General features: G+C 47.2%; 1 non-coding gene and 1 pseudogene across 1 annotated transcript; both read right to left on the reverse strand.

Moving 5' to 3' along the window:
* Positions 1 to 1,643: 1,643 nt before the first annotated feature.
* On the reverse strand, positions 1,644 to 3,698 carry LOC140851199 (zinc finger BED domain-containing protein RICESLEEPER 2-like; annotated as a pseudogene).
* A 12,014-nt stretch (positions 3,699 to 15,712) lies between these two features.
* Positions 15,713 to 15,818, reverse strand: LOC140851426 (small nucleolar RNA R71). Its single transcript, XR_012134179.1, has one exon. It is a non-coding gene; the product is annotated as a small nucleolar RNA R71 (small nucleolar RNA).
* Positions 15,819 to 18,226: the final 2,408 nt, after the last annotated feature.

The following is an 18,226-nucleotide window of genomic DNA, read 5'->3' on the forward strand; positions in this document are numbered from 1 at the left end:
TTATCATGCTTTATGAGAAATCCGTGTAGTTTTTTAAGTTTCTACGTTTGGAAATAGTTTCTGAAGTGCAATTGAGATTTGGACTCAATTTAAGCATCCCCCTTAATCTAAGCTTCACTCATTTAATGGTGAAATTATAGTATACTTAGTGAGCTAACTGTTCTTGCCTCTTTGGTTGCAGGATTCTTGTGAGTAAATCCACCTTGGTTTTGCTGTCCAAAGCTGGTCAACTTCGTCACCTGTCATCATGTGGTATGATAGCATGTACATTCCTGGTTTCTGCCATGAGTCTCATTTTTTGTTACCCGTCATATTGATGGAAGAAAATTATGAGTGCCAAATAATGAATCGTTGTGTACCATGATTCATTCCTGGAAGAACTGAATTTTGTTAAAGAAGCATCAAAGCTTTTCGTTCTTCTTTCTTCCCCCAAGTTTTTTGTTCTTTATCGAGTCCCGTGAGGTTTGTGGAAATTCCGACGAATGAGATTATCTTGGATTTGTGCTATTGTGCTCTGAGGTTCGAGTTAACAATCTTAGATCTAATAATCAAGTATGAAGAGGGCTACTAAAATTTATGAATTTAGTGCTGGAAAATGTCATTCTATTGTTGTAATCGTGTCTGGCTTCTGGTAATTAGGGATTGAGATATTGAGCTTTGTTTCGTTGGTGCCTGCCTAGTGTTTTGACAGTTGAACTATCTTTCTTTTGAGCGAGCAAGAGAGACATCTATCATAATCATTGGTAACAAGTTATTTCAAAATCATAGTTAGGGTACTTGTTTCCAGGTATGCTTTTGGAAGAGAACATTCTATCATTTTTCGGTTTTGTTTGGGTTGAAAATGAGGCACCTATAATTTACTCATTGTGGTTACTACCATAACATTAACATTCAATGATGATATTGCATTATTGCTTGTTTTATTTCATGGATCAATTTCTTTTTTCCTAACATTCCCAGGATTGATGTTACTCATAAATGCTGGCCTGGTAGAAACACAAAAACCCTTTGTTCATCTTTTCAGCAGCCAAGCACCACCATGTTACAAAAAGACTAAAAGATTCAATGTCAAAAAAAAGGAAAAATAAAATACATCAACGCTAGCCGACTGTAGAGCGTGAACTAATACGACATAGTTTGATATGGGTGTGGGTCTTGTTTTTTATGTTCAGTCCAGTTGTTGGTAAGTTTGCCTAGGTCTGATCCAATCTTGTATAGCCGGTCCCAGGCCCATCCACCAGCGCTGATTCCCTCTGCTTTGAGATCTGATCACGGGCCACGTGGCCCAGCCTGGCCCGAAACTTAGGCCTACTTTGGAAAAAAAAAGTTTAATGCTGATAGAAAGAAAAAAAAAAAAAAAATGCATGACTCATTGTTTCCAACTAAAAATTATGGAACAACAGCTGCAACTACAAGTTTAGATAAAGTACAAATTACGTTGTTCCATTAACATTATAACAGACAAACATTAATGTGCGTCAAAGCTAAGTAAACAAGTAAGTGTGACCATAATTCTTGAAGACACTTTAATGTTGGAAGAACATCCTTTCCTTGCAACTTTTAAGTCTTAGAACCTAAAGAACACAAAACTAAAACATCAACAATTTTTAATGATTGAACGTAAATAATTGTTGGTGGTGTTATCAGTAGAATATCTGCATGACCGAACCATCTGATCCCTCTTCCTTGTCATCTTTATTCTCGCTAGGAGATGCTTCCATGTTAGCTCCTAGGATATCCAATCATCAGATAAATATGAAATAACAAAAAAATAGTTTATTCAAATATACATTAGAGAAAAATATAGGAATAAGCAAAGATTTAAAAGAATTACCTAATGACAAGCCTTTTGCATGCAACCAAATCTCATAACATGCAGCTTGAACTGCCTTTAGGGAAAGTGAGCTTCATCAAGGATCTATCAACTTTTATCCATACAAGGAGTGGCTAAAATGTCACGAGCCATTGATACAACCTTAGAACAACGACCTGACGCATCTCTTCCAATACCCTAAAATATCAAGATCAGTATGCTGCCCAAGATTTTGCTCTGCCAAGTAAATATCTAATTGTGATTTCCTATGATCAGGTTTTCATTTTTTACTCAAAAACAATTCACAATCTTCAAAACCATCGCTGTCACTCTTTCCAACACCGTTGCCACTAGAAGTTCCACCCTTTGGGGAAGAGAGTGAAGTTGAATGCAGCCTATACTCCTCAAATGAATCATACGGAGTATTCTTAATATTCAGAACCATCTCCCTGCAAAGTTTTAGGGTAACAATGTTCAACTAACGCTAACTGGCAATGGGAATCTAGAACTGTAGACAAGACAAGATCAAACTGTACTCTAACCGATACTTGTTAAATTTTACTTGCATGTCTCTAACGATATCAACATGAAATCACTTGGGCCATTAGCAGTCTCTATCAACTTCCTATGAATCTCCCACACTCCCCTAAAATAAATGTTGGCTGTTGGTTGCTCACTGACATAAAACTGGTTAGTCATATCATAAGACACTTTCTAAAACTTGTGAAGAATAGCCGCCACCTTTTCCAACTCTTGTTCAGAAAGTGCAAAGATTCTAAATTCTTTATTACATTTTGCCTAATGATCTAAAATATGCTTGAAATAAAGAGCATGGTCAAGCATAAGAAATAGTAGAACTCCATCTAACACAACAATCGTAATGCAATCTTTTTCTGATATTCAAATGGAAACTTTTTTTCAGCAATTTCCAAAAACAATTTCTACTTTGGAATTGAATTTTTCAAATGCTTGACCACATTTCTAATTTTACAAGCAACACAGCTTAAGACCATCTTGCACAGCAAGACTAATAATATGGTAACAACATCGAGTTTGGAAAAAATCACCACCATGTTTATTTGCAAGAAGATAAATCTAAAGAGAAGTAGCCACGGTGTCATGATAGGATGCATTATCCAATGTCAAAGTAAAAACTTTACTATTAATTTTCCATTGAGATATGTACAAAGCCACCTCATCATCAGTGGAAAGCCTATCAAAGGGGGATGTTAAGGATGCAACTCTAACTATCCTTTTTCGGAAACTTAAAGTTACTGTCAATCCAATGTGCATGCTATGATGCAAACATATTCATCCTGTGTGTTATCGTTTTTCCAATTATCAGAAATCAAACAAATTCTCTCATGAGCCTTTGCTAACTCCTCCTCCACAACATTTATTTTATCCCTATAATATTTCAATGCATCTCTCTCTTAATGGTGTGCCAACTCATGGTTTTATATTGAGGACACGTAACAGACGCCATATGCTTAAAACTGGATTCCTCACAAGTTGTAAAAGGATGTGCATTAGAGACAATAAAAGTGCAAATAGCTTTACAAACTTCTTCCGAATCAAACTCCGGATTTCTCAAATGCAAAGAAATGCTTCCATCAATTGTGGTTTCAGTTGAAACAGTGTAATTTCTTATGCTGAAAGCATTTAGAACCGCCTTTTTAAATGGCACCACATGAGACATAGCGTTGTTGGAAGCAGCTGAAAAAATGTCCTTACGATACTTGCATCGTGCCTTTGGTATGTCCTTGCCTTCGGTTAGAAAATTGAACACATGCAGCCACACCTTTGATTTTGCTTTCTTGTCCTTGACATTGCCACTCCCGAGCTCACTATCCTCCACATCAATGGGTGAACTTGCACTTGCCAATCACACGTAGGTACAACTGCAACATAATTCTATCAAGAAATTATGCAATCACTTATGTAAAAAATTTAAGGTACATTTGGTTACACTTTTTGATTTTTAATTTTTGATTTTTAAAAAATATTTTTTATTTTTTTATTTTTATTATTGAGTAAAAATAAAAAAGTAAAAAATATGTTTAGTAACTACGTTACTATAAAGCAAAAAGTAACGTTTGGGGATGGTAGTGAAGAGTTCGACAAGAGAGAAATATTTGAAAAGTGAGGGAGAAGGGGGTGGGGAGATGAAGAGCTCGATGAGGGAGAAGGATTCGGGCTCTTTACTTTTTAGTTTGACATTTTAGACGTGGAAAAGTAAAAAAAATAAAAAAATAAATTTTAGAAAGCAAAAAATTTTTACTTTGCATATCAAATAATTATTTTGATTTTTACTTTTCATAATGTTATAAAACATGATTTTTTGATTTTTATTTTTTAAAAATTAAAAAATAAAAAATATTTTTTTAATGACTAACCAAATGCACCTTTGGTTTATAAGAATTATCCTAATAAAAAACCAGCCCATTATGCACCAAAGCACGTGGGATATAAGTACAACCAAATTAAAAATTTCTGTTCACATGCACTAATTGCACTGAAAAGTGATACATGGAGAACTGCAAGCAACTAATCAATGGGCAAATAGTAGAGTAACATACACTACAAAATAAAAGCCATAGCAATGAAATTTTAATAACACTTAAAAAAATATATTACTATAAATATTCTCTAATAATAATTTTAAAAATATCATAAAAAATATATAATATCGTAACAATCCATTAGGAGTATTACTAAAAGAAGAGGCAGTACCATGTACCCACTACCATAAGAAATAGTATTCTAAGTAATAGTTCTAAAAATTATCATAAAATATCTAAAATATTATAATGGTTATTCATGAATATTGCTAAATTTTTTTTATATTGCGATGGTACCTTCTGAGGATAATATTTTTCAGTTAAATAAAACTTGTTGGGTATAAAATACCCACAGTCGAAACCCCCAGGGGAATCGACGACGGAACAGAACAGCTCCGCCCGGACTCCTACGGGAGCCGGGCTCCGCCTTCGATATCAACAGTAGCTCAGTTCCGCCCGGACTCCTACGGGAGCCGGGCTCCGCCTTCGACTTCGAGCAGCTCCGCCCGGACTCCTACGGGAGCCGGGCTCCGCCTTCGACTTCGAGCAGCTCAGCTCCGCCCGGACTCCTACGGGAGCCGGGCTCCACCTTCGACTTCCAGCAGCTCAGCTCCGCTCGGACTCCTACGGGAGCCGGGCTCCGCCTTCGACTTCGAGCAGCACAGCTCCGCCCGGACTCCTACGGGAGCCGGGCTCCGCCTTCGATATCAACAGCAGCTCAGCTCCGTCCGGACTCCTACGGGAGCCGGGCTCCGCCTTCGACTTCGAGCAGCACAGCTCCGCCCGGACTCCTACGGGAGCCGGGCTCCGCCTTCGACTTCGAGCAGCTCAGCTCCGCCCGGACTCCTACGGGAGCCGGGCTCCGCCTTCGACTTCGAGCAGCTCAGCTCCGCCCGGACTCCTACGGAGCCGGGCTCCGCCTTCGACTTCCAGCAGCTCAGCTCCGCCCGGACTCCTACGGGAGCCGGGCTCCGCCTCCTCGAACTCCTCGGACCCTCCCCGCCTCCAGCTCCCCCGGACTCCTACGGGAGCCGGGCTCCGCCTTCGATTCGAGCAGCTCGGCTCCGTCCGGACTCCTACGGGAGCCGGGCTCCACCTACGACCCCAACCGAAAGGAGGATCCTTCCCGGACTTCTACAGAGGCCGGACTCCGACCGCTGTCGAGCCTCGATCAACAGATCCGCGCCCCTTGGCAGATCACAATAACAACCATGATCCTGTTCCACTTCCTGTAGCGGATTCCGCGTGGCTCCATTACTCTCTGACAGGCTGTGTCAACGGCCACGATTCTGCTCCACTCCCTGCGGCAGGTGCTGCACGATCCCACTACTCGCTGGCAGCTAGTGGCAACGGACGCCGCTCCACTACTTGCAACAGGCCCTACGTGGCAGGCTATGACAATAGCCACGGGTCTACCCCACTACCTTTCGCAATAAATTCCCCTGACCATGGGCGGCCCACTACCAGACGGTTACAAATGTCGCCATCAATCCATTGCCCCTCCGCCTATAAAAGAGGGACTCAGATACTCAGATACGTTATTCTTTAAGCTCATCTCTTATCTCAAAACTCTGCTAAATTCTCCGTTCGAGCACTCCATTCTTGTTGAGGCAGAGAACTGACTTGAGCGTCGGAGGGTCTTGCCGGAGCAATCCCACCTCCGGTTTAGACTTCCCTTGCAGGTCCCGGCGGCGACCGCGGCTTCCCCGACTCCAGCTTCTCCGGCGCAAGCTGATTTTTGCACCAACAGGATTGGCGCTAGAGGAAGAGCTGAACCTTCGCAGCACCCTTGTTCTTAAAGGAGCGCTCAACGGACCCGCTTCCGGCCATCTTTTCCGGTGCCCAATCTTCCTTCCCTCATCTGATTCCCTCTCACGAGGTCTCTGCACAACTACCTCCGGCTATGGTCGCCGATGAAGGGTGGCCGGATGATCGGTCTCCGCCGGATTCCATTAACGTCATCTCGGGGGAATCCCGACGGGAAGCAATCAGCACATCAGCTGCATCTCTCAAGCGGCAAAAAGTTGAAGAACCCATAGCCTTCACTGAAGAAGACGCCCAGGGAGTCCAATTCCCTCATGACGACGCGGTCGTAGTTTCCTTGAACATAGCAAATTACGACGTCCGTCGTATTCTCGTCGACAATGGGAGTTCGGCCGACATCTTGTTCTACAACGCCTTTTCAAGAATGGCCACTCTTGGCGGTCATCTAAGGCCGATTTGCTCCCCCTTAATAGGGTTTACTGGTGACGCCGTTCCGACGGAGGGAATGATAGCTCTAACTGTGACCCGGGTCAGCATCCAAAGCAGTCCAGAGCCCTGGTGAATTTCCTGGTGGTAAAGGCACCGTCTGCCTACAATGCGATTCTTGGCCGACCCGGCCTCAATGCCCTCAGAGCTGTTGTTTCAACCTACCATTTGAAATTGAAGTTTCCCACCAGCCAGGGGATCGGAGAAGTTCGGGGAGACCAAGCGCTGGCAGGCGTTGCTACAACATTGCCTTGCAAAGAAGCGATCAGGCGGACCCCTGTCCGGTCGATGGATTGGATGCTCGCGACGACCTCACTGAAGAGAGGGGCGGACCAATTGAAGATCTAATACCAATCTCTCTGAATGATGGGAACACAGAGCATGTGGTATTAATTGGCTCCAACCTGGGGGAGGAGGTGCGGATGCGTCTTGTGGATTTCCTCCGAAGAAATGCGGACGTTTTCGCATGGGTCCCGACGGATATGCTGGGGATCGACACAGAAGTCATGGAACATCATCTGGCGGTCGACCCTAAACATCGGCTGACAAAAGAAAAAATCCGGAGTCATGCACCGGAGAGGCAGAAGGCAATAGCCGAGGAAGTGGATAAGCTTCTCAAGACCGGATTTATCAAGGAAGTCAATTATCCTGAGTGGATCTCCAATGTCGTCTTGGTCAAGAAAGCAAACGGCAAGTGGAGGATGTGTATCGACTTCAAAAAGCTGAATAAGGCTTGCCCAAAGGACAGCTACCCCCTTCCCAGGATCGACCAACTGGTGGACGCTACCTCGGGCCATGAGCTTCTCACTTTTATGGACGCGTTCTCCGGCTATAACCAGATTAGAATGGCATTGGAAGATGAAGAAAAGATAGCTTTCATCACTAATCGCGGCCTCTACTGCTACAGGGTTATGCCGTTCGGCCTCAAGAACGCGGGCGCAACCTATCAGCGACTGGTGAACAAAATCTTCAAGGAGCAGATCGGTCGAAACATGGAGGTTTACGTGAACGATATGCTCGTGAAAAGCAGGTCTTCCGAAAATCATGTCGCCGACCTCGAGGAAACCTTTGGCGCTCTTCGAAAGTACAGAATGAAGCTGAACCCGACCAAATGCGCCTTTGGGGTAACCTCAGGAAAGTTCCTGGGCTTCATGGTATCGGGGCGTGGGATTGAGGCCAATCCGGAGAAAATCCGCGCCATCCAAAATATGACCGCCCAAGGTCGATCAAGGAGGTTCAGTGCCTCACGGGGAGATTGCGGCCCTTAATCGCTTTGTCGCGAGGTCGGCCGAACAATGTTTGCCCTTCTTTCAAACCCTCAAGCAGCCGAAGAACTTCTGTTGGACCTCTGAATGCCAACAGGCATTCGAAGAATTAAAAGGCTACCTTAGCTCACCCCCACTGCTGGCGAAGCCCGAACCTGGGAGGAATTATTTTTGTACCTGGCAGTCTCTCCCACAGCCCTCGCAGCCGTCCTTTCAAAGAAGAAATGAAAGTCCATCGGTCGGTCTACTACATTAGCCGTGCGCTGAGGGACGCCGAGACCAGGTATACTAAATTAGAAAAACTGACCTACGCCTTGTTGATTGCAGCTCGGAGACTCCGACTTACTTTCAAGGGCACACGGTGACACTACTCACCGATCAACCGATCAAGGCAGTTTTGCACCGAGCTGATACCTCTGGAAGAATGGCAAAATGGGCAATCGAGCTCACAGAATTCGACATCAACTACAAACCTAGACCAGCAATAAAGGCCCAAATATTGGCAGATTTCATAGTAGAATGCACCATCCCCGAGGAGGCCGAACCTGAGCAAAGCAAAGTTGACGACCTGAAGGCTCGACCGAACTCCCCCAACGAAGAAGCCAGCCCCTCTGATTGCTTTTGGACCCTCCATGTGGATGGATCTTCCAACATGACAGGTGCAGGTGCGGGACTAATCTTGGTTAGTCCGGAGGGGGTCGTCGCGGAGTACGCCCTGCATTTCGAGTTCCCCACAACGAACAATGGAGCGGAGTATGAAGCTCTGATCGCAGGATTAAGGGTCCCAAAGAGCTTGGAATAGGTCGACTCCGGGTGCACAGTGACTCCCAACTTGTGGTGGGGCAAGTCAGCGGAAGCTATGAAGCACGGGAGGACAGTATGGCCAAATATCTTGAGAAAGTGAAGGAGTTCACCCCCGCCTTTAGCAGTTTCGACATCAGGCAAATTCCAAGGTCGGAGAATACCAGAGCCGATCTTCTCTCCAAACTGGCGACATCGGCTCCGGCCGAATTGCCCAAAGGTGTCCTCTTTGAAGTTTTAAAGCATCCGAGTACGGAAGAACCGCGGCCCGTAATGGAGATCGACCACGAGCCCAGCTGGGTCGACCCACTGACAACCTATCTTAAAGATGGGATCCTCCCCAGGATGCGAAAGAGGCCCGGAAGCTCCGAAATCAAGCCTCCCGGTACATCCTTTATGAGGGCAAATTGTACAAAAGATCATACTCCTTGCCCCTCTTAAGGTGTCTCCGGCCCTCAGAAGCTGACTACGCTTTATGAGAAGTACACGAGGGAGCTTGCGGAAGCCATTTGGGTGCCAGATCTTTATCCCACAAGCTACTCCGCCAAGGGTATTACTGGCCAACAATGCATCATGATTCGATCGAATATGTCAAGAAATGTGATCGATGCCAGAGATACGCCAACGTCCAGAGACAACCCGCCACCAAGCTCACGCCCTTGAGTGTCCCATGGCCTTTTGCACAGTGGGGGATGGATATTCTTGGCCCCTTTCCCATGGCGTCCGGTCAAAAAATTTCTCCTTGTAGCGATCGACTACTTCACCAAATGGGTCGAGGCCGAACCACTAGCAAAAATCACAGAAGCGAAAGTGCAGGATTTCGTCTGGAAATCAATCGTATGCAGGTTCGGTTTGCCTAGAACCCTAATCACTGATAATGGACGGCAATTGCGGGAGCCAGATTTGCTGAATTCTGTGAAGATCTAAACATCTCCCACAACTTCACATCAGTGGCCCATCCTCAGGCAAACGGCGAAGCTGAGGTAACTAACAGAACCCTTTTGCAGGGAATTAAGACAAAGCTTGAAAGAGCGAAAGGAACTTGGCGGACGAGCTTTATCATGTGCTATGGGCGTACCGAACTACCCAGAGGTTGCCTACAGGGGAGACTCCCTTTGCTTTAGCCTTTGGTACGGAAGCCGTCATCCCGATCGAGCTTAAACTCCCGTCGGCACGAGTCGTGGCATTCGACGAACCCCAAAATGCACAAAGTCTCAGGGCCAACCTCGACCTGCTGGAAGAAAGGCAGGAGATTGCTCAGGTTCGGATGGCAGCCTACAGACAGAAAGTTGCCCGGTATTACAACGCCCGAGTCAAGAACAAGGCATTTAAAGCAGGAGATCTAGTGCTCCGATGAGCTGCTGTCTCGCAACCACAGAGCCAGGGGAAACTTGCCCCGAACTGGGAGGGACCTTACGAGGTTAAGGAAGTAGTTCGGCCCGGAACTTATTATCTTAAGGAGCTCGGAGGAGCCGACCTCCCGCGACCATGGAACTCAGAAAACTTACGGATGTACTACCAGTAATTTCGTCCTAATCAAAAAATGCGTGCCCATATGTCTTGGGACAATTCAAGCAAACTGTATCAAAAACAAGAGGGCAACCTCTTAAAGTCGAAGGCCCGGTTCTTTTAGACCGGATGGGGGGAGAGGCCTTACAACGCCCATATGTGCCCCCACAGCCCTGTTAGGGACAGGAGGAGAACCTCGCCCTAACTTGAGCAAAGTCGAAGGCCCGGTTCTTTTAGACCGGATAGGGGGAGAGGCCTTACAACGCCCATATGTGCCCCCACAGCCCTGTTAGGGACAGGAGGAGAACTTCGCCCTAACTTGAGCAAAGTCGAAGGCCCGGTTCTTTTAGATCGGATGGGGGGAGAGGCCTTACAACGTCCATATGTGCCCCCACAGCCCTGTTAGGGACAGGAGGAGAACCTCGCCCTAACTTGAGCAAAGTCAAAGGCCCGATTCTTTTAGACCGGATGGGGGGAGAGGCCTTACAACGCCCATATGTGCCCCCACAGCCCTGTTAGGGACAGGAGGAGAACCTCGCCCTAACTTGAGCAAAGTCGAAGGCCCGATTCTTTTAGACCGGATGGGAGAAGAGGCCTTACAACGCCCATATGTGCCCCCACAGCCCTGTTAGGGACAGGAGGAGAACCTCGCCCTAACTTGAGCAAAGTCGAAGGCCCGGTTCTTTTAGACCGGATGGGGGAGAGGCCTTACAACGCCTATATATGCCCCACAGCCCTGTTAGGGATAGGAGGAGAACCTCGCCCTAACTTGAGCAAAGTCAAAGGCCCGGTCCTTTTAGACCGGATGGGGGGAGAGGCCTCGCAACGCCCATATGTGCCCCCACAGTCTTGTTGGGGACAGGAGGAGAACCTCGCCCTAACTGGAGCAAACCCGAAAACCCGGTCCTTCTAGACCGGATGGGGGAAAGACCCCACAGCGCCCTAAAGCACCCCCGCAAGCCAGGCTAATAACGCGAGGAGGACCTCACGCCGGCCCGAGCAAAACGAAAGGCCCGGACTCCTACAGGAGCCGGGTCCCAGCGACAAAGAAGACTTCACCCGGACTCCTACGGGAGCCGGGTTCCGCTCTCAGTATCAACCGCTGGTAAGCTCCGTCCGGACTCCTACGGGAGCCGGACTTCATCTTTAACTTTGATCGCAGAGGACCCCGCCCAGACTCCTACGGGAGCTGGGGAATGCCTCCAACATCAGCTGCAGAACAGCTCCGAGGGAAACGAAAGGTTCCACCCGGGCTCCTACGGGAGCCGGGCTCCATCGACGACATCAGCTACGGGACAACCATGCCCGGACTTCTACGGAAGCCAGACTTTGCCTAGGACTTCGGTTGCAGGAAAATGAAAGCTTTGCCCTGGCCCCTACGAGAACCAAGCTACTCCAACTTCAGGAGGACTTCTCCGCTCGGACTCCCAAGGGAGTCGGACTCAGCTCCGACTTCAACAGAGAAGAAACCCAAGCAAAAAGGAAAGCAAACAGTGCCCGAAGGCAACGGAAGCTTGGACCCCCAAATTCAAGCCCTAAGGGGGACTTCGGGCCCGAAGGGCCCCAAGCGAGCCTGCAGCCATCAACGGAATCACAATTGGGTATCTTCGAACGGTGTAAGAACTGAAAAAGTAGCTCGGCAAATGATAACCCCACTGAAGAGGCCGCCGACGACCTTGAGACGACGTGACACAGATGAAGAGAAGGAAAGGAAAATGAAGAAGTTCGACAGACAACTATTTAGCGTGAGATGCAGACGAGGTACCAAAATCTCTTTTTCATTTAACAAAAGTATACGTTACAGGACCCGATGGGACAGAAAAAAAGAGAGAAAAAGAAGATACACGTCATTACAAGTCTCGCAAGCACGGTTCGGGCAGGACGAACCGGAGGCCGCTACGAACTCCTCTCTCCATCTTTATCCTTCTCAGTCGCGTTCTCCAGTGCGTGTAACAGCTCTCGCCCCATCTCGCCTCATTCTGTTTCCGAAGTCCCAACCCTGGCGGGAAAGGGGTGGGATAGATCTCCAGAGACGGTAAGGGCAACGGCGGCAGTAGCGAAGACCTGTTTCAAGAAGAACCGGAGTCACCTCAGAAGCGGTAGCGACGCCAGAGGTGTGCCTCATCTCCGAACGCCCCACAACAGCCGCCACCCAAATTGCTCCGACAAGGTCGGCATGCGCTACTTCCACCATCCCCGCAACAAGTTCTACTGCCCCACCGTCGACGCCGACCGCCTCTGGTCTCTCGGCCCCGACGGCGTCAAGGATCCCGTCATGGCTTATGACGACTGCTCTGCCCTCTTGACCAGTATCACCCCGCCTTGCTACTCCGAAATTCGCGGGCAGAATAGCTTCACCAACAGCCCCCGTTATTAAACCCCTGTTGTTGAAGGAATTCTTCCTCGGGCCCCCTTTAAAATGACAGAGATTCTCACTGGCCGCCATTCTCCTCCTCACCTTCCTCCAAACCCTTAAAAATCCCCTCAAGAACAGCCTCCAGAGTAGAGGACATGGTGTGGAAACCCTCAGAGAAGAATTGGGGGGCTAAAGGAGACAAGGACTGATACGAGGGAGGCAGGACTCTCAGGGGAAAGAAAAGCGCCAGGATAAGGCCATGAAAGGACTGAGGGGTTTAAATAGCAGACGGATCCTGGCGCAGTTATGGCGGCGTGTATTCCTGGGCCAGCTGGTGTGTGCCACATGTCACGCTTATCCGCTTCATTGCTATCGAGGGTTGACCGCTCGCAAATTCCCGTGGCACGGCGCTTGGGATCGCGCTCCAACGGGGGTTTCGAAAAGACTCTTCAGGTCACCTTCACCAAAAAGCGGGCTCTGACGTACGCACATTAAGTGCTAAAATATCTGGAGGCGGCAGTGCACAGGATTCGAAGGGACGGTTTCGGCTATACCTATCTCTCTCTCTGTACTTCCTTCATCTGAAAATTCAAACTCGGAAGTAGGGGGACTGGTGTTGGCTATTAAATACCCACAGCCGAAACCCCCAGGGGAATCGACGACGGAATAGCACAGCTCCACCCGGACTCCTACGGGAGCCGGGCTCCGCCTTCGATATCAACAGCAGCTCAGCTCCGCCCGGACTCCTACGGGAGCCGGGCTCCGCCTTCGACTTCGAGCAGCATAGCTCCGCCCGGACTCCTACGGGATCCGGGCTCCGCCTTCGATATCAACAGCAGCTCAGCTCCGCCCGGACTCCTACGGGAGCCGGGCTCCGCCTTCGACTTCGAGCAGCTCAGCTCCGCGCGGACTCCTACGGGAGCCGGGCTCCGCCTTCGATATCAACAGCAGCTCAGCTCCGCCCGGACTCCTACGGGAGCCGGGCTCCGCCTTCGACTTTGAGCAGCTCAGCTCTGCCCGGACTCCTACGGGAGTCGGGCTCCGCCTTCGATATCAACAGCAGCTCAGCTCCGCCCGGACTCCTACGGGAGCCGGGCTCCGCCTTCGACTTCGAGCAGCACAGCTCCGCCCGGACTCCTACGGGAGCCGGGCTCCGCCTTTGATATCAACAGCAGCTCAGCTCCGCCCGGACTCCTACGGGAGCCGGGCTCCGCCTTCGACTTCGAGCAGCACAGCTCCGCCCGGACTCCTACGGGAGCCGGGCTCCGCCTTTGATATCAACAGCAGCTCAGCTCCGCCCGAACTCCTACGGGAGCCGGGCTCCGCCTTCGACTTCGAGCAGCTCAGCTCCGCCCGGACTCCTACGGGAGCCGGGCTCCGCCTTCGACTTCGAGCAGCTCAGCTCCGCCCAGACTCCTACGGGAGTCGGGCTCCGCCCGGACTCCTACGGGAGCCGGGCTCCGCCCTCGATTTCGAGCAGCTCGACTCCGTCCGGACTCCTACGAGAGCCGGACTCCACCTACGACCCCAACCAAAAGGAGGACCCTTCCCGGACTTCTACAGAGGCCGGACTCCGACCGCTGCCGAGCCTCGATCAACAGATCCGCGCCCCTTGGCAGATCACAATAACAACCATGATCCTGTTTCACTTCCTGTAGCGGATTCCGCGCGGCTCCATTACTCTCTGACAGGCTATGTCAACGGCCACGATTCTGCTCCACTCCCTGCGGCAGGTGATGCACGATCCCACTACTCACTGGCAGCTAGCGGCAACGGACGCCGCTCCACTACCTGCAACAGGCCCTACGTGGCAGGCTATGACAATAGCCACGGGTCTACCCCACGACCCTTTGCAATCAATTCCCCTGACCATGGGCGGCCCACTACCAGACGGTTACAAACGTCGCCATCAATCCGTTGCCTCCTCCGCCTATAAAAGGGGGACTCAGATACGTTATTCTCTAAGCTCATTTTCTTATCTCAAAACTCTGCTAAACTCTCCGTTCGAGCACTCCATTCTTGTTGAGGTAGAGAACTGACTTGAGCGTCGGAGGGTCTTGCCGGAGCAACCCCACCTCCGGTTTAGACTTCCCTTGCAGGTCCCGGCGGCGACCGCGACTTCTCCGACTCCAGCTTCTCCAGCGCAAGCAGATTTTTGCACCAACACTTCTAATTTAAAATTGATTAGACGTTGACCCTTAAGAATACTCGAGCTCAGTAGGACAAGGAACCCTAAAAGTTAGATCGAATTCAGGTTAGTCAGTTTAACTGGTGTCTAGAAAAGTGGTTCAGAGATTACATCCTGAATGAAGGTGGTTCATTAATTGATTCCATTCACTAATCTGACCAACACAGTTGGTGTCTAAGAAAAGCAACGGGGGGACCCCCACTAATCTTATACTTATCTGGCCAGTTAAGCAGCTAGTCTGCTACTTGGAGTTCTTGAAGGTGACCTTGGCAGTTAGGAGCTGTCTAGATCTAGGATAATCCATAGATAGGATTGATTGAACCACTTGATTGTTGACTAAAAATATCAAATCTAATTAATTCTTCTCTATATTCTTAGCATTAGAATTCCTTAGGTTCTCTTCTTTAAAATTCTTTTCTCTCCTCCTACTCTCCTCTTCTCTTTCAAAAAAAAAAATTTGTTGAAATTAAAACTCGATGAGATCTTTTGGGTGCATGCTAGAATGCCGATCATTACAACCTGATTTACACCTATTAGACCTAGAGCTAGAAAAAATGATTCGAACAAACCAAATCAAAACCATGGATCCAAAATAAGAGACTGAACCATCATGATAATTGAGAGAGTATTTTACTCCCTCATCTTACACTTACTCGTCATGTATCCAGCCTCCTCTTGTGGAGGCAGCATAATACGAAATCAAGTCTAGCATTATTCAAATACTTCCATCATTCTATGGACTGACGAATGAGGATCCGTATAAATACTTGGATGAATTTTTTGAGATATGCTCCACAGTAAAAATTCAAAATTTCACTGATGATGTCCTCAGGTTGAAACTATTCCCTTTTTCACTTAAGGACAAAGCCAAGCATTGGTTAAACTCTCTAGATTCCATAATCATTTCAATTTGGGACCATCTTCAGAGAGAATTCCTCAAGAAATACTTTTCAATTGAAAAAATGAATCAAATTAGAAAAGCCATCACTAGTTTTTCCCAATTGGATGGTGAACTTTTTCATGAGACATAGGAAAGGTTAAGAGATCTTATTCGTAAATGCCCCCACCATGCTGTCCTCAAATGGCAACTTGTTCAGTATTTCTGTGATGGTCTATTAGAGAAACATCGATAAATGATCGATGCATCGTGTGGTGGGACATTCATGCTAAAGAGTAAGGACGAGGCTTGGCAGCTCTTTGAAATACTTAGTGAGAACTCCCTACATCACATGTCTGCCACCTCTAGAGAACAACCCATGTCTCAACAAAAAAGAGGTGGAATCTATCAGATTGGAAATGTTATGGATATCCACAGTAAGGTAGATAAGTTGTCCCAAAAATTAGATCATCTTCTGAATATCGGACACTCTTCAATTCTACCTAATCCAGTGCAAGATGTTTGTGCATTGTGTGCAAGCCTGACTCATTTTGTTAGTGAATGTCTAACCGCACCTCAATTTTCTGAATTTATGCATGAGCAGGTCCAGCAAGCTCAAGCCCAACAAGCTCATAGATTAGGAAATGATCCATATTCGAACACTTATAACCTCGATTGGAGAAACTACTCAAATTTTTCTTAGAGATCACAGCCAATGGTTGGCCCTATTGTACCTAGACCAAATTATCAGGACCCGACATATAGGCATGGACCATACCACCAGTTTCAAAATACTCCTCAAACATCTATCACTGGTCACAGCTCAGCTTTTGAGGATAAGGTTCTAAAAGTGCTAGAATGATTAGAAGTCAACACCTAGATCCTTAACTCCCACACGCAATCCATTGCTAAGCTAGAGACCCAAATAGGTCAACTAGCAACCGTAGTCAGTAGGAGAGAAGGCAAAAAATTATCTACCCAATCTGAGAGCAATCCGAGAGGACAATTCATGGTCGAGAGCTCCAATACTCCAGATATCTTTTCTGAACATGCCATATCAATTATGACTCTCAAAAGTGGGAAGGTCATTGAACACACGAGTAAAATCAATGAGACCGACCCTAGACCTCTGACTAAGTCCAAATCACCTAAGAGCAAGGAGGACACAAAAGTAGAAAAGGGACCAACTGCACCGAAATCACCTTACTTGCCTAAAAGCCCCCACTCTTGTGGATAAGAAAGGAGGAAGACTTGATGAGATGTTGGAATTATTTAAGCAAGTCCAAATTAATCTCCTCCTTCTAGATGCAATCAAACAGATCCCAGCTTACGCAAAATTTTTGAAGAAATCATGCATCCAAAAATGTAAATCTCGATCACAACTCCTGAAGAAAGTATGCCTCACTGAACAAGCTAGCTCTGTGTTCCAGCATGCCATCCCTCTAAAGCTTAAAGATCCAGATACCCCTACCATTTCTTGCATTATAGGAGACCTTCACATCGAACAAGCTCTCCTGAATCTAGGGGCGAGTGTGAACCTTTTACCTAGCTCGATTTATGAACTTTTTGGATTCGAAGAATTAAAACCCACATCGGTCACTCTACAATTAGCTGATAGATCAATTAAGACACCACATGGGATGATCGAGGATATTTTGGTCAAGGTAGATGAGTTCTATTTTTTAGTTGATTTTTTAGTCCTTGACATGGAACTGAGTGGCAATCCAAGACAAATTCTCATTATCTTAGGTAGACCCTTCTTAGATACGGCAAATACGTGCATCAATTGTAGGACAGGAGTCATGGACGTATCATTTGAGAATAAGAAACTGAGATTAAATGTGTTTAGTGCATCCCAGGGACCATCAATAGATAGTTACTTCGAGATAGATACATTCGAGGATATTATAAAGGAAGCAACATCAATGATTTTTGCACATAATTTTTGAGACACCCATTTGACGTACTTTGGAGTGGACGACTATAATATGGAGGGAGGTAGTGAAGAAGTAAATATTTTAGTTGATATATCAAGTGATGAAATTACTCTCCATTGGACAATCAAGTATGAGCCATTGCCTGAATTAGCCAATACACCCAAAGCCCCATCATTAGAATCACCACCTGCACTAGAATTAAAGCCACTTCCGGCCACACTCAAGTATGCATTCCTAGGACCTAATGACACCCTTCCGGTGATCATTGCATCAGACTTGACCCTAGATCAAGAAGCACAATTGGTTGGTGTTCTGAAGAAAAATAAAGAGGCTATCGACTGGTCCATTGCCGATCTAAAAAGAATTGACCCCTCCATCTGTATGCACCATATTCATTGCGAGGCAGATGCCAAACCCCATCAAAATATGCAGAGGAGACTGAATCCAAATATACGAAAAGTAGTGAAGAAAGAGGTAATAAAATGGCTAGATGCTGGAATCATCTACCCCATATCCGATAGTAAGTGGGTCATCCCTACTCAAGTAGTACCTAAAAAAGTAGGTATTACTATGGTGAAGAATGAAGAAGGTGAATTGCTTCCCACTCGCACACCATCTGGTTGGCGAGTGTGCATTGACTATAGGAAACTCAATGCCGTTACTAGAAAG

The sequence above is a fragment of the Elaeis guineensis genome, chromosome 8, assembly GCF_000442705.2.
Source record: "Elaeis guineensis isolate ETL-2024a chromosome 8, EG11, whole genome shotgun sequence".
NCBI lineage: Eukaryota > Viridiplantae > Streptophyta > Magnoliopsida > Arecales > Arecaceae > Elaeis > Elaeis guineensis.